The 16,370-nt window shown below is 45.6% G+C and overlaps 1 protein-coding gene across 5 annotated transcripts in view; it reads left to right on the top strand.

Moving 5' to 3' along the window:
• Window positions 1-16,370, top strand: part of DAAM1 (dishevelled associated activator of morphogenesis 1) — a 295,359-nt gene that overhangs the window by 130,803 nt on the left and 148,186 nt on the right. The gene's annotated exons all lie outside the window — the stretch shown is intronic.

The following is a 16,370-nucleotide window of genomic DNA, read 5'->3' as shown; positions in this document are numbered from 1 at the left end:
AACAGTGTAAATCTGCTGTCCCCTCAAAATGAACTCAACACACAGCCAATAATGTCTAAACCGCTGGCAACAAAATTGAGTACACCCCTAAGTGAAAATGTCCAAATTGGGCCCAAAGTGTCAATATTTTGTGTGGCCACCATTTGTTTTCCAGCACTGCCTTAACCCTCCTGGGCATCGAGTCCACCAGAGCTTCACAGCTTGCCACTGGAGTCCTCTTCCGCTCCTCCATGACAACATCGCAGAGCTGGTGGATGTTAGAGACCTTGTGCTCCTCCACCTTTCATTTGAGGATGGCCCACAGATGCTCAATAGGGTTTAGGTCTGGAGACATGCTTGGCCAAGGCAGTGGTTGTCTTGGAGGTGTGTTTGGGGTCGTTATGTTGGGATACTGCCCTGGGGCCCTATCTCTGAAGGGAGGGGGATCACACTCTGCTTTCGTATGTCACAGTACATGTTGACATTCATGGCTCCCCAGTGCCAGCAGCACTCATGCAGCCCCAGACAATGACACTCCCTCCACCATGCTTGACTGTAGGCAAGACACACTTGTCTTTGTACTCTTCACCTGGTTGCCGCCACACACGCTTGACACAATCTGAACCAAATAAGTTCATCTTGGTCTCATCAGCCCTCAGGACATGGTTCCAGTAATCCATGTCCTTAGTCTGCTTGTCTTCAGCAAACTGTGGGCTTTCTTGTGCATCATCTTTAGAAGAGGCTTCCTTCTGGGATGACAGCCATGCAGACCAATTTGATACAGTGTGCAGCATATGGTCTGAGCACTGACAGGCTGGCTCCCCACCCCTTCAAACTCTACAGCAATGCTGGCAGCACTCATACGTCTATTTCCAAAGACAACATCTGGATATGACGCTGAGCACATGCACTCAAATTCATTGGTCGACCATGGCGATGCCTGTTCTGAGTGGAACCTGTAAATCATATCTGAGAGATATCAAATCTTCATTATAGTACACGGGTAACAACTGTATGGTCTTGGCCACCGTGACAATCCTTCTTATAGCCTAGGCCATCTTTATGTAGTCCAACAATTCTTTTTTTCAGATCCTCAGAGAGTTCTTTGCCTTGAGGTGCCATGTTGAACTTCCAGTGACCAGTATGAGAGTGTGAAAGCGATACCACCTAATTTAACACACCTGCTCCCCATTTACGCCTGAGACCTTGTAACACTAACGAGTCTCACATGACACCGTGGAGGGAAAATGGTTAATTAGGCCCAATTTGGACATTTTCACTTAGGGGTATACTCCCTTTTGTTGCCGGCGGTTTAGACATTAATGGCTGTGTGTTGAGTTATTTTGAAGGGACAGCAAATTTACACTGTTATACAAGCTGTACACTCACTACTTTACATTGCAGCAAAGTGTCATTTTTCAGTGTTGTCACATTAAAAGATATAATAAAATATTTACAAAAATGTGAGGGGTGTGCTTACTTTTGTGAGATACTGTAGGTATCCTGCTTGTTAGAGTACAATTTCAGTATACTGGCAGTATCCGGGTGGACACTTGTGACTGTGAAAGACTGCCGAAAATCACTACTTTAACAGGGCAATAGGGAAACACAGATTGGTGCCTGCAAGGGTCTTGAGGACTAGCCCAGGACCGCAGGTTGGGCATAAAGAATTTAAAGAGGAACTGCAGTCTGCTCACATAAACTGTAATAAAAACATCTTTGCCATTCTGACGCTTCCCTCCAACCACTTTGCATATTATTTTATATATACTGTGATTCTGTACTTGCCAAATATGCTGCAGAAATCTCCCTTCACTGAGTCTGGCTGCATCCATTTTAACTGTGGGCAGCTGAAGCTGCGGCCTGTTCACTTCCTGGATTTACAGACACACACCTCCAGCTCTGCAGTCCTTCAAAATACCCCACTGCTTCTATGGCACAGCAGATGTCAGTGGTGACATGTCCGCTGACACCCGCTGGTATCCGCTCCTGTCCGCCAAACTCAGACGGATGGTGATCCTATCTTCCATCTGTCTGGAGGATCAGATATGATAGGATGACAACGGACACGCAGTCTGTTGTCATCTGATTTCCCCATAGAGGAGAGCGGGACTCCGTCCATTTCTGCTCTGCCCAGTGAGCGGAGACGGACCTGTTATCCGCTGACTCAGCGGCGATTAGGGGAGCGATCCCACCGCTGAGCAAGCGGATGACACAAAACGGAGGCGCTCGTGTGATAGGACCCTAAAGCCTCGTACACACGATTGGACTTTTTGTTTGAAGGATGTTGGCTCCAACTTGTCTTGCATACACACGGTCACACAAATGTTGGCCAACAATTACGAACATAGTGACGTACAAGACGTACGTGATATCTCCATTACGAACGCTAGTTTTTCAAGACCGAGCACTTCCAGCTCGTCCTTGATTCCGAGCATGCATGTTTGTACTTTGGACTTTTGTCCGACGGACTTGTGTACACACAATCGGAAAGTCCGACAGCACACATTTGTTGGCAGAAAATTTGAGAGCATGCTAGCCAACATTTGTTGGCGGAAAGTCCGACAACAATTGTCCGATGGAGCATACACACGGTCGGACTTCCCGCCAACTAGCTCACATCCAACATTTCCCGTCGGAAAATCCGATCGTGTGTACGCTGCATTAGGAAACTTGAACAAGTAGCTTCCACGGTTTAAATACAGAGCTGCTGCTCAGACAGTCTTGCAACTTGCACCCATATTCCACATTCTATAGCCAGGCGAGTGACGTACTCACTTTCTGGTAGGATTTTTCATCTTCCCATATCGCATCCCCATCCTCATTGGGCAATGAGCCAGCATCCCCTTTGTCCAGTTAGTAGGGGGATGAACCGGAAAGCAGTGGAGCTGAAACAAGAAGCAAGTGACTATTCTCTTGGCTGTGCCGTACAGCAGAGGTGTGTAAATCACAACAGTGGCTGAACATAATATCTAATCCTTTGACAAGTGTTGTGTATTTAGATGCCTTGCTGGAGTTGCACTTTAAATAAACCATGGTTTCATTGTCTAATGACAAGGGCTAATAAGTATGGAGCAACAGTAAGCAGGTTTCATAAATAGCTCTGTGTTTTAAGATGATGTCAGACAGGAATTACCTGCGGTTCTTTTCTTTTGCTCAGTATGGCAATGAATGGGTATTGCGCTCCCCCAGTATACAGGTATGGGGGAGAGATCGGAGACTAAAACTGCTGAATGCAAGTTTTTTTAACCTGTTAGTTGCGGAGAAAACATAGAAGTAGGATGTTATTTCAGACACATTTATTTTCCTATTTCTGGTCCTGAGCAGTTTAGGGCACTTTTTTCTTCTGAATCGTTCATCCTACAATAACGAGAAGACTGGAATAGGTAACTCTTCATATTGCAAATTTATTCATGGATGGCAGATTTTCCCTGGGAGTGTCCTTTAACGGTTAACCGTCTCCTATCATCTAAACCTGCCACCTGCCATATTTCATCATATTCCAAAAGGAACACCTGTCTCTTTACCTGCTACTCTATTATGTCATGTATGCCTGAATCTGCTATTGTTCAGTCTGTTCCTCCCATCTGTTAGGATGAGAAATAATCCAAAGAGCAAGATAGTTTCCTTTCTTATTCACTGTATATGTTAAATCCAGGCGTATGAGAAGATTCTTTACTTTGGAATGTAGTTTATAGTACTGAGAAGGTTCTGACCCTATTACATGCTGGCTGTTAAATCCGTACCAAAATCCTCAAATCTTTCTAAATTCCAATGATTTATAAAGAATTGGAGGTTTGTGTTCTACTGGACAACTAGGGAATTGTTTCCCCTGCAAAGCTGTTAGACAATCTGGAAATCTAAAGTGCACAGTGCATCATGTAAAGTCCATTGTACAATGTTCACCGATTATGTATACAAGTCTCAATTTATGTACAGAATTTGAGATATTCAGATTCTGTTTTATAGGGTCGGTCCAGTAAAAACGAATATTTCAGCTTCTTGGTAGATTGGAGAGTTAAAGTGGTTGTAAACCCCATTCATGAAATTTGAACTAAGCACATATATCTGCAGTGTTTACTTATCTATCTCCAAAGCTCTAAGTGTCGTTTCTCTCTGGTGCCTCGTTCCTATGAGATAACATGAGCTAAAAAATTGTGTCAGGGGAGGGAGCTTAGAGAGAAATAAGCAGAGAGCTTGTCTATTCAAAATACAGCTCTGCATATACCTTTGTTCCTCTGCCTATGTGGAGGAGGGGTGTGTACCTTTCCTCCAATCAGCTCTCACACAGTGTATAAGTGCAGTCTCTCTGCCCTTCCCTATGTACTGCTGGCAGATGAAGAAAGATTTGTAACATGATCTGCACTTTGGAAGGGCTGTAGAAAGGGGAAGGCAGCAGATATACATGTAAAATCTATGTAGGAGGATTTGTTTCATCTCTTTGTATCATTTGGGGCTGTTCACGTCACTGGGCATATGTGATGGTTTCCAACCACTTTTAAAGAAGAATTTGAGGTATGGATGTTTTATACAGCATGGGCTAATATAACTATGGGGGAGATTTACTATAACTGGTGCACATAAAATCTGGTGCAGCTGTGCATAGTAACCAAGTGCTTCTAATTTCAGCTTGTTCAATTAAGCTTTGACGATAAAACCTGGACGCTGATTGGGTTACAATGCACAGCTGCACCAAATTCTGTGTGCACGAGTTTTAGTAAATCTCCCCCCACTGTGTATACTATACCTGGCTGATGCCCTCGGAAGCTGGAAATCACTGTAGTAGACACTGCTACTCTGGTGGTCTCCCACATTCTTCAGGCTGCCTGTTGCATTCTGAACACAGGAGGTCAGCCACTCGGCACGGGCATCATACAGAAAATGCTTTGCATGTTCTGAATGAATGCAATGCGTTCTCTGACTGGAGGAGGTGGGGTGGTAACATCACGCTCTCCACCTCTTCCAGTCAGAGAATGCTTGGCATTAATTTAGAAAATTCAAAGCAATCTCTGAATTGTGCTCATGCTGAGCAGCCAACCTCCTTGTTCAGAATGCTGCAGGTGCATATATGTGGTCTCTTGGCAGGTGGGCTTTAACATCGAGTGGCTGCACATATACGACCCTAGGTAAATACTTTCCTGTGCTGAGAGCGTGCTTCCTGCACAGTAAGGCTGCTTTCACACTGGGGCATCAGCGGCATTGGCGGTAAAGCGCCGCTATTTTTAGCGCCACTTTACCGTAGTTTTTGCGGAGGTTTTTGCCTTCTAGCGGAGCGCTTTTAACCTCCGCTAGAATCCGAAAAAGGTTTAAAATGACTCGCAAAGCGCTACTGCATGGGCACTTTGACGGTGGTTCGGCAGCGCTGCCCATTCATTTCAATGGGCAGGGGCGCTTTAGGAGTGGTGTATACACTCCTTCACCGTTCCAAAGATGCTGCTTGCAGGAGTTTTTTTTTTTTTTTTTTTTTTTTATCGTCCTGCCAGCGCATCGCCTCAGTGTGAAAGCACACTGAGACTGCAGGGGAGCCATTTTTCAAGTGCAATTTTTAGCCCAAAAGTGGCTGAAAAATGCCTCAGTGTGAAAGGGGTCTAACAAGCAGGTACTGATGTATACTAGCGATCAGGAGCTTTCCGTTCATATAAAGTGCTGCACAAACTGTTGGCGCTATATAAATCCTGCAAAATAATGTGACCGCTGTGACTGCCAATCACAGCAGTCACCTGATTGGAATGCCCACCTCCGCCTCCTGGCATGTAGATCCTGTTAAAGGGCCTAAAGGTGGGGGAAGGGGTTGAAGTAGATCCAGACCCTAACTGGGTGACATTTAATTTAATAAAAGCTTTGTGTATCATATTTGCTCTTATTCTAGTTAAAATAAATAAATAAAATAGTTCACTTTTTTTTTTAAATTAGTTTTTATATCCCAGTGTTGCTGATCTCCTTAATCACTTCAATACCGGGCACTTTCGCCCCTTCCTGACCAGGACATTTTTGACCTTTCAGCGCTGTCACACTTTGAATGACAAATGCGCGGTCATGTAACACTGTACCCAAACAAAATTTTTATCATTTTCTTCCCACAAATAGAGCTTTCTTTTGGTGGTATTTGATCACCTCTGGAGTTTTTATTTTTTGATAAACTAAAAAAGACCCACATTTTTGAAAAAAAAAAAAAAAAGTTTTAGTTTTTGTCATAAAATTTTGTTTTCCCCTTCACTGACGGGCACTGACGGGCACTGACGGGCACTGATGAGTTGGCACTGATATATGTAGAATGGATGGGCATTGATAGGCAGCTCTGATATGCAGCACTGATGGGCACCAATAGGCGGCACTGATATGCAGCACTGATAGGTGGGTGTGATGGGCACTGATTGGCACTGATAGGCGGTACTGATTGGCACTGACAGGTGGCACTGATGAGGTACTGCTGTGTTACTGACAGGTGTTACTGCTGGGCTCTGATTGGCACTGTGGTGGGCTCTGATTGGCACTGTGGTGGGTGCTTGAAGGGTTTTTTATTTGGGGAATGCTAGGCACTGATTGGTAGTGTTTTTTGCACATCTGAGGGGGGCTGTGCTGATAATCCATGTGCTGATTATCAGCACAGACCCCCCCCCCGACAGTTAGAGCCACCGATCGGCTCTGATTGGCTCTCCCTGTCGGCGCGAACCGAGGAATGCCATTTACTGGCACTTCCTGGTTCATGCTGTGATCAGCTGTGATTGGTCCGAGGCTTCTTATCATGATCGGAGATGCAGGGTGTCAGACTGACACGCCGCACTCGCAATCGCTGCGCTGCGCTGCGCGCCCCCACGGGAGCGCGCTGGCATGTTATTCTGCTGGACGTCATATGACGCCCAGTCAGAACCACTTCCCGGCCGTCATTCTGCTATAGGCCAGGCGGGAAGTGGTTAAGCTTTTTAAAGGGAAGGGTGACTCTTTCAATCAACATTGATTATTTATAATCCTTATGCTGCTGGCATTAATAAATAGTTTAGGAAGTATATCATATCTACTTGTTTTCAACTTTTATTTTACGTTTCTTCAGTTACTTCCTGGTTTCCAGGCCTAGGAAAATGATGTCATACATCACCAGGAGTCTTCAAGGGGAGGAGGGGTTTTCTCAGCTATGCACTCTTTCCTGCCTGCATGCTGGAGCTAAGGGCATATGGATTCCAGGAAGTAAATGCTACATAAATTGTCTGCCCTTTCTCAAGATGGCCATGCCCAGAAATGTTAGGGGGGTATTTTTCAAAGCGATTTCTCAGCAAAATAAAGCATGGAGACATGGACGGATGGGTGATTTTGCGCTTAACGTTAAAAATTAATTAAATAATGTTTTTTGATTTGTGGTGCTCGGATACAGTGTAGTTCCGCTATGTCACTTCCTATTTACATGCATTTCCTTGTACAATGTTTGCACATGCTTGCTGTGGACTGATTTTCTATTAGTGACAACAGTGACCATGTTTGAGCAATTTGTGATGGCATGCCTCCTTGTTGTCTCAACTGGGAGTGCAAATTACAGATGACAATGCAGGATCATCATCCGGGAAATAGTGGGGGAGATTTACTGAACAAGGTGAAGTTAGAAGCTGACTGGCTACCATGCACAGCTGTACCATATTCTGAGTGCTCCAGTTTTAGTAAATCCCCCCCTAGTTTGTCATCCTATAACAGAATGTGCCTAAACAAGGACTTGTGATGAGAACATAACCTACCTGCTCAAGTAATGTAGCAGTACAACACATTGCTTTTGTCAGTGTGGGTATCTGGGAAGCCCTTTTTGCGGACCTGTTTGCAATGCAATACCTCTATTCCTAACCTCCACCAATGCAGGCTCTTTTGCTACCTGTCACATTCCTAGTTTGAAGCTGATATATGCACCATTATGGGCGTCCCTAGGGCGGATGCCGGTTGACAAGGCTTCCTTCACTTTTCATACTTGAACAGCACACATGGCTGCTGCATTCAGCCATCCTCACTCAGGTAATTCATCTCTCCTCATCACTTTTTTCTTTGTCTTCCTCACAGTAGTCACTAACATATCCCCTTTTCCCTACCTCACCACTTTCACCTTCCCCCTGATTTGCACGTCTCACTTCTGATGGGTGGTTATCACCATCATTCACCTCTCCCTTTCTCTTCCTACCCACCGTTAGGCCTCACTGGCCAGTTCTTCACTTTCCCCACCGCCCTCCAATTGGCTTCACTCACACAATGTTTCCCCCCCCCCCCCATCCATTCCTGTCCAGGTTATATGGAATATCTTCCATTCCTCCCCAGGTTGCCTTGCCTTCTTGTGCCTGCTCTGGCCGACGCCTACCTGGGTATCTTGGATGATATGTCCGCCGCGGCTCCCGGTTGGGAGCATTTACCCGGAGAGTTTGGTACCCCGCTTTCGCACCACGACCATACTGATACCCTCTAGTAACAGGTAATTTAATTGAGTTGAGGGTTTTATACCCCATTATTATACTCACCTACCTTACCATAATACTTCATCCTTTTCTTATAGAGATATCTTGTGCTTGCTCCTGACGAGTGGCCCTCTAGCCACGAAACGCGTAGAGCTGCCATACGTCTTACTTCCAATATTACCACAATACCAAGTTTACATTTAATACCCTTATTAGGATCAACAAGACCATGGGTTTTGCAAGTTTTACGGTGCATTACTGTTTTTATAATGACCATATTGGTGAATTCTGGAGGGATGATTAATTGCCATTCTACATGATACTGTTTTTATGAATCTATACCATGTATCAATGTATATTTATTATTGTTGTAATCAAATGTTATGGATGTCTATTTTGGATGGCAATTAATAAAACTTTTTATATTTTTTCACCTATCTACCTTTCTGCAACCAAGTGTTTCATTTAAAGTCCCACTTCCCTTTTATTTTCCCCTTTTTTGATACATGACAGGGATGGAAACTTGTAGCCTTACCAGGCCACAGTTTCATATAAAGTCCCGAGGGATGGAACAATGGTGTTCTACCAAACCATTTGTTCATTCAAAGTCCCTATTTATTTCCCTTCAACCCCATTCATTGAGTATTCATAGGGATGGAAACACTTGGTTTGCTGTACCATTTACATCAGGTTCACTTCCCCTTTTTTTTGCAACCCTTTTCCCCATGTGCAATCCTTTTGATCCTTGTACAATTCCTATGTTAGCTATTGCCTACTAATTGTACCTATCTTTTTAATTTTTCATCATCTTTTGCCCATTCATGCTTCAACATCAACTGACTCCTACTGGGTTCAGTTCTGGAGGTGATGTGAATTTAGTCGGGATTGCCTGCTGCCCGGCTGGTTCTCCACTTCCGGGAGCCGTGACGTGCCTGGCGGCCCCTCCCCCCTAGGTTTGGGAGGATTTGGTTGCCGTCACTGCACGTCAACGTTGCGCATCCCAGACTGGACGTGCGGCGCGCACTCAGCGCGGGCCCGCCCATGTTTGTGGTTACCACGCTCGCGGGCATAACGGGGAACCTCCGATGGCGGAGGATTGAGCGTCTGCTGGACTCCTCCTGCCGCCGGTCTTCCCCCATCCCCCCCTCTGCTGCGCTGGCGTGACGTCGGCGGCGTCATCGTCCCGGCGCCCATATGGGCGTCCCTAGGGCGGATGCCGGTTGACAAGGCTTCCTTCACTTTTCATACTTGAACAGCACACATGGCTGCTGCATTCAGCCATCCTCACTCAGGTAATTCATCTCTCCTCATCACTTTTTTCTTTGTCTTCCTCACAGTAGTCACTAACATATCCCCTTTTCCCTACCTCACCACTTTCACCTTCCCCCTGATTTGCACGTCTCACTTCTGATGGGTGGTTATCACCATCATTCACCTCTCCCTTTCTCTTCCTACCCACCGTTAGGCCTCACTGGCCAGTTCTTCACTTTCCCCACCGCCCTCCAATTGGCTTCACTCACACAATGTTTCCCCCCCCCCCCCCATCCATTCCTGTCCAGGTTATATGGAATATCTTCCATTCCTCCCCAGGTTGCCTTGCCTTCTTGTGCCTGCTCTGGCCGACGCCTACCTGGGTATCTTGGATGATATGTCCGCCGCGGCTCCCGGTTGGGAGCATTTACCCGGAGAGTTTGGTACCCCGCTTTCGCACCACGACCATACTGATACCCTCTAGTAACAGGTAATTTAATTGAGTTGAGGGTTTTATACCCCATTATTATACTCACCTACCTTACCATAATACTTCATCCTTTTCTTATAGAGATATCTTGTGCTTGCTCCTGACGAGTGGCCCTCTAGCCACGAAACGCGTAGAGCTGCCATACGTCTTACTTCCAATATTACCACAATACCAAGTTTACATTTAATACCCTTATTAGGATCAACAAGACCATGGGTTTTGCAAGTTTTACGGTGCATTACTGTTTTTATAATGACCATATTGGTGAATTCTGGAGGGATGATTAATTGCCATTCTACATGATACTGTTTTTATGAATCTATACCATGTATCAATGTATATTTATTATTGTTGTAATCAAATGTTATGGATGTCTATTTTGGATGGCAATTAATAAAACTTTTTATATTTTTTCACCTATCTACCTTTCTGCAACCAAGTGTTTCATTTAAAGTCCCACTTCCCTTTTATTTTCCCCTTTTTTGATACATGACAGGGATGGAAACTTGTAGCCTTACCAGGCCACAGTTTCATATAAAGTCCCGAGGGATGGAACAATGGTGTTCTACCAAACCATTTGTTCATTCAAAGTCCCTATTTATTTCCCTTCAACCCCATTCATTGAGTATTCATAGGGATGGAAACACTTGGTTTGCTGTACCATTTACATCAGGTTCACTTCCCCTTTTTTTTTGCAACCCTTTTCCCCATGTGCAATCCTTTTGATCCTTGTACAATTCCTATGTTAGCTATTGCCTACTAATTGTACCTATCTTTTTAATTTTTCATCATCTTTTGCCCATTCATGCTTCAACATCAACTGACTCCTACTGGGTTCAGTTCTGGAGGTGATGTGAATTTAGTCGGGATTGCCTGCTGCCCGGCTGGTTCTCCACTTCCGGGAGCCGTGACGTGCCTGGCGGCCCCTCCCCCCTAGGTTTGGGAGGATTTGGTTGCCGTCACTGCACGTCAACGTTGCGCATCCCAGACTGGACGTGCGGCGCGCACTCAGCGCGGGCCCGCCCATGTTTGTGGTTACCACGCTCGCGGGCATAACGGGGAACCTCCGATGGCGGAGGATTGAGCGTCTGCTGGACTCCTCCTGCCGCCGGTCTTCCCCCATCCCCCCCTCTGCTGCGCTGGCGTGACGTCGGCGGCGTCATCGTCCCGGCGCCCATATGGGCGTCCCTAGGGCGGATGCCGGTTGACAAGGCTTCCTTCACTTTTCATACTTGAACAGCACACATGGCTGCTGCATTCAGCCATCCTCACTCAGGTAATTCATCTCTCCTCATCACTTTTTTCTTTGTCTTCCTCACAGTAGTCACTAACATATCCCCTTTTCCCTACCTCACCACTTTCACCTTCCCCCTGATTTGCACGTCTCACTTCTGATGAGTGGTTATCACCATCATTCACCTCTCCCTTTCTCTTCCTACCCACCGTTAGGCCTCACTGGCCAGTTCTTCACTTTCCCCACCGCCCTCCAATTGGCTTCACTCACACAATGTTTCCCCCCCCCCCCCATCCATTCCTGTCCAGGTTATATGGAATATCTTCCATTCCTCCCCAGGTTGCCTTGCCTTCTTGTGCCTGCTCTGGCCGACGCCTACCTGGGTATCTTGGATGATATGTCCGCCGCGGCTCCCGGTTGGGAGCATTTACCCGGAGAGTTTGGTACCCCGCTTTCGCACCACGACCATACTGATACCCTCTAGTAACAGGTAATTTAATTGAGTTGAGGGTTTTATACCCCATTATTATACTCACCTACCTTACCATAATACTTCATCCTTTTCTTATAGAGATATCTTGTGCTTGCTCCTGACGAGTGGCCCTCTAGCCACGAAACGCGTAGAGCTGCCATACGTCTTACTTCCAATATTACCACAATACCAAGTTTACATTTAATACCCTTATTAGGATCAACAAGACCATGGGTTTTGCAAGTTTTACGGTGCATTACTGTTTTTATAATGACCATATTGGTGAATTCTGGAGGGATGATTAATTGCCATTCTACATGATACTGTTTTTATGAATCTATACCATGTATCAATGTATATTTATTATTGTTGTAATCAAATGTTATGGATGTCTATTTTGGATGGCAATTAATAAAACTTTTTATATTTTTTCACCTATCTACCTTTCTGCAACCAAGTGTTTCATTTAAAGTCCCACTTCCCTTTTATTTTCCCCTTTTTTGATACATGACAGGGATGGAAACTTGTAGCCTTACCAGGCCACAGTTTCATATAAAGTCCCGAGGGATGGAACAATGGTGTTCTACCAAACCATTTGTTCATTCAAAGTCCCTATTTATTTCCCTTCAACCCCATTCATTGAGTATTCATAGGGATGGAAACACTTGGTTTGCTGTACCATTTACATCAGGTTCACTTCCCCTTTTTTTTTGCAACCCTTTTCCCCATGTGCAATCCTTTTGATCCTTGTACAATTCCTATGTTAGCTATTGCCTACTAATTGTACCTATCTTTTTAATTTTTCATCATCTTTTGCCCATTCATGCTTCAACATCAACTGACTCCTACTGGGTTCAGTTCTGGAGGTGATGTGAATTTAGTCGGGATTGCCTGCTGCCCGGCTGGTTCTCCACTTCCGGGAGCCGTGACGTGCCTGGCGGCCCCTCCCCCCTAGGTTTGGGAGGATTTGGTTGCCGTCACTGCACGTCAACGTTGCGCATCCCAGACTGGACGTGCGGCGCGCACTCAGCGCGGGCCCGCCCATGTTTGTGGTTACCACGCTCGCGGGCATAACGGGGAACCTCCGATGGCGGAGGATTGAGCGTCTGCTGGACTCCTCCTGCCGCCGGTCTTCCCCCATCCCCCCCTCTGCTGCGCTGGCGTGACGTCGGCGGCGTCATCGTCCCGGCGCCCATATGGGCGTCCCTAGGGCGGATGCCGGTTGACAAGGCTTCCTTCACTTTTCATACTTGAACAGCACACATGGCTGCTGCATTCAGCCATCCTCACTCAGGTAATTCATCTCTCCTCATCACTTTTTTCTTTGTCTTCCTCACAGTAGTCACTAACATATCCCCTTTTCCCTACCTCACCACTTTCACCTTCCCCCTGATTTGCACGTCTCACTTCTGATGGGTGGTTATCACCATCATTCACCTCTCCCTTTCTCTTCCTACCCACCGTTAGGCCTCACTGGCCAGTTCTTCACTTTCCCCACCGCCCTCCAATTGGCTTCACTCACACAATGTTTCCCCCCCCCCCCCATCCATTCCTGTCCAGGTTATATGGAATATCTTCCATTCCTCCCCAGGTTGCCTTGCCTTCTTGTGCCTGCTCTGGCCGACGCCTACCTGGGTATCTTGGATGATATGTCCGCCGCGGCTCCCGGTTGGGAGCATTTACCCGGAGAGTTTGGTACCCCGCTTTCGCACCACGACCATACTGATACCCTCTAGTAACAGGTAATTTAATTGAGTTGAGGGTTTTATACCCCATTATTATACTCACCTACCTTACCATAATACTTCATCCTTTTCTTATAGAGATATCTTGTGCTTGCTCCTGACGAGTGGCCCTCTAGCCACGAAACGCGTAGAGCTGCCATACGTCTTACTTCCAATATTACCACAATACCAAGTTTACATTTAATACCCTTATTAGGATCAACAAGACCATGGGTTTTGCAAGTTTTACGGTGCATTACTGTTTTTATAATGACCATATTGGTGAATTCTGGAGGGATGATTAATTGCCATTCTACATGATACTGTTTTTATGAATCTATACCATGTATCAATGTATATTTATTATTGTTGTAATCAAATGTTATGGATGTCTATTTTGGATGGCAATTAATAAAACTTTTTATATTTTTTCACCTATCTACCTTTCTGCAACCAAGTGTTTCATTTAAAGTCCCACTTCCCTTTTATTTTCCCCTTTTTTGATACATGACAGGGATGGAAACTTGTAGCCTTACCAGGCCACAGTTTCATATAAAGTCCCGAGGGATGGAACAATGGTGTTCTACCAAACCATTTGTTCATTCAAAGTCCCTATTTATTTCCCTTCAACCCCATTCATTGAGTATTCATAGGGATGGAAACACTTGGTTTGCTGTACCATTTACATCAGGTTCACTTCCCCTTTTTTTTTGCAACCCTTTTCCCCATGTGCAATCCTTTTGATCCTTGTACAATTCCTATGTTAGCTATTGCCTACTAATTGTACCTATCTTTTTAATTTTTCATCATCTTTTGCCCATTCATGCTTCAACATCAACTGACTCCTACTGGGTTCAGTTCTGGAGGTGATGTGAATTTAGTCGGGATTGCCTGCTGCCCGGCTGGTTCTCCACTTCCGGGAGCCGTGACGTGCCTGGCGGCCCCTCCCCCCTAGGTTTGGGAGGATTTGGTTGCCGTCACTGCACGTCAACGTTGCGCATCCCAGACTGGACGTGCGGCGCGCACTCAGCGCGGGCCCGCCCATGTTTGTGGTTACCACGCTCGCGGGCATAACGGGGAACCTCCGATGGCGGAGGATTGAGCGTCTGCTGGACTCCTCCTGCCGCCGGTCTTCCCCCATCCCCCCCTCTGCTGCGCTGGCGTGACGTCGGCGGCGTCATCGTCCCGGCGCCCATATGGGCGTCCCTAGGGCGGATGCCGGTTGACAAGGCTTCCTTCACTTTTCATACTTGAACAGCACACATGGCTGCTGCATTCAGCCATCCTCACTCAGGTAATTCATCTCTCCTCATCACTTTTTTCTTTGTCTTCCTCACAGTAGTCACTAACATATCCCCTTTTCCCTACCTCACCACTTTCACCTTCCCCCTGATTTGCACGTCTCACTTCTGATGGGTGGTTATCACCATCATTCACCTCTCCCTTTCTCTTCCTACCCACCGTTAGGCCTCACTGGCCAGTTCTTCACTTTCCCCACCGCCCTCCAATTGGCTTCACTCACACAATGTTTCCCCCCCCCCCCCCATCCATTCCTGTCCAGGTTATATGGAATATCTTCCATTCCTCCCCAGGTTGCCTTGCCTTCTTGTGCCTGCTCTGGCCGACGCCTACCTGGGTATCTTGGATGATATGTCCGCCGCGGCTCCCGGTTGGGAGCATTTACCCGGAGAGTTTGGTACCCCGCTTTCGCACCACGACCATACTGATACCCTCTAGTAACAGGTAATTTAATTGAGTTGAGGGTTTTATACCCCATTATTATACTCACCTACCTTACCATAATACTTCATCCTTTTCTTATAGAGATATCTTGTGCTTGCTCCTGACGAGTGGCCCTCTAGCCACGAAACGCGTAGAGCTGCCATACGTCTTACTTCCAATATTACCACAATACCAAGTTTACATTTAATACCCTTATTAGGATCAACAAGACCATGGGTTTTGCAAGTTTTACGGTGCATTACTGTTTTTATAATGACCATATTGGTGAATTCTGGAGGGATGATTAATTGCCATTCTACATGATACTGTTTTTATGAATCTATACCATGTATCAATGTATATTTATTATTGTTGTAATCAAATGTTATGGATGTCTATTTTGGATGGCAATTAATAAAACTTTTTATATTTTTTTATATTTTTTCACCTATCTACCTTTCTGCAACCAAGTGTTTCATTTAAAGTCCCACTTCCCTTTTATTTTCCCCTTTTTTGATATATGCACCATTAGGATGCCTCAGGGTTTGAGGAATCCCAGGGCATTCTAGAAAATCATGGTGGCAATGTGCAGAGGTGCTCGCTATTGCATCATACAGGCAGTTTATGAGCTACTCGGTGATTGCAAGTTTGCTTTAAGGCTATTCAACTGTCGTAAAACCTTCACTTGAAATAAGATCATTGGCTGTAATGATTATAAAAACCAACTCTGCTGCCCATTTCATTCATTTCATTGCAAATCAGATTAAAACCTTTACAAAGCATTGGTAAATTCTCATCTGGAATATGCAGTTCAGTTTTGGGTAGTAGTTCACTAAAAGGATATTGGAAAACTGGAGAAAGTGCAGAGAAGGGCAACCAAACTGATTAAGAGGATAGATAGGAGGATGAGGATAGATTAGCAGAACCACATTTATTCCACCTTGAGAAGAGGCAACGAAAGGGGGGGAGGGGGGTGTGATCAGCACAGGAGCCATACAGAGAATTCTTTGCATTTTCTCAATGAATGCAAAGCGTTCTTTGATTGGATGAGGTGGAGAGCATGACCTCATAGCTC

The sequence above is a fragment of the Aquarana catesbeiana genome, linkage group LG13 (assembly GCF_042186555.1).
Source record: "Aquarana catesbeiana isolate 2022-GZ linkage group LG13, ASM4218655v1, whole genome shotgun sequence".
Taxonomy (NCBI): domain Eukaryota; kingdom Metazoa; phylum Chordata; class Amphibia; order Anura; family Ranidae; genus Aquarana; species Aquarana catesbeiana.
Note: the sequence above shows the minus strand (reverse complement) of the source record. Positions and strands in the feature narration are given on the sequence as shown.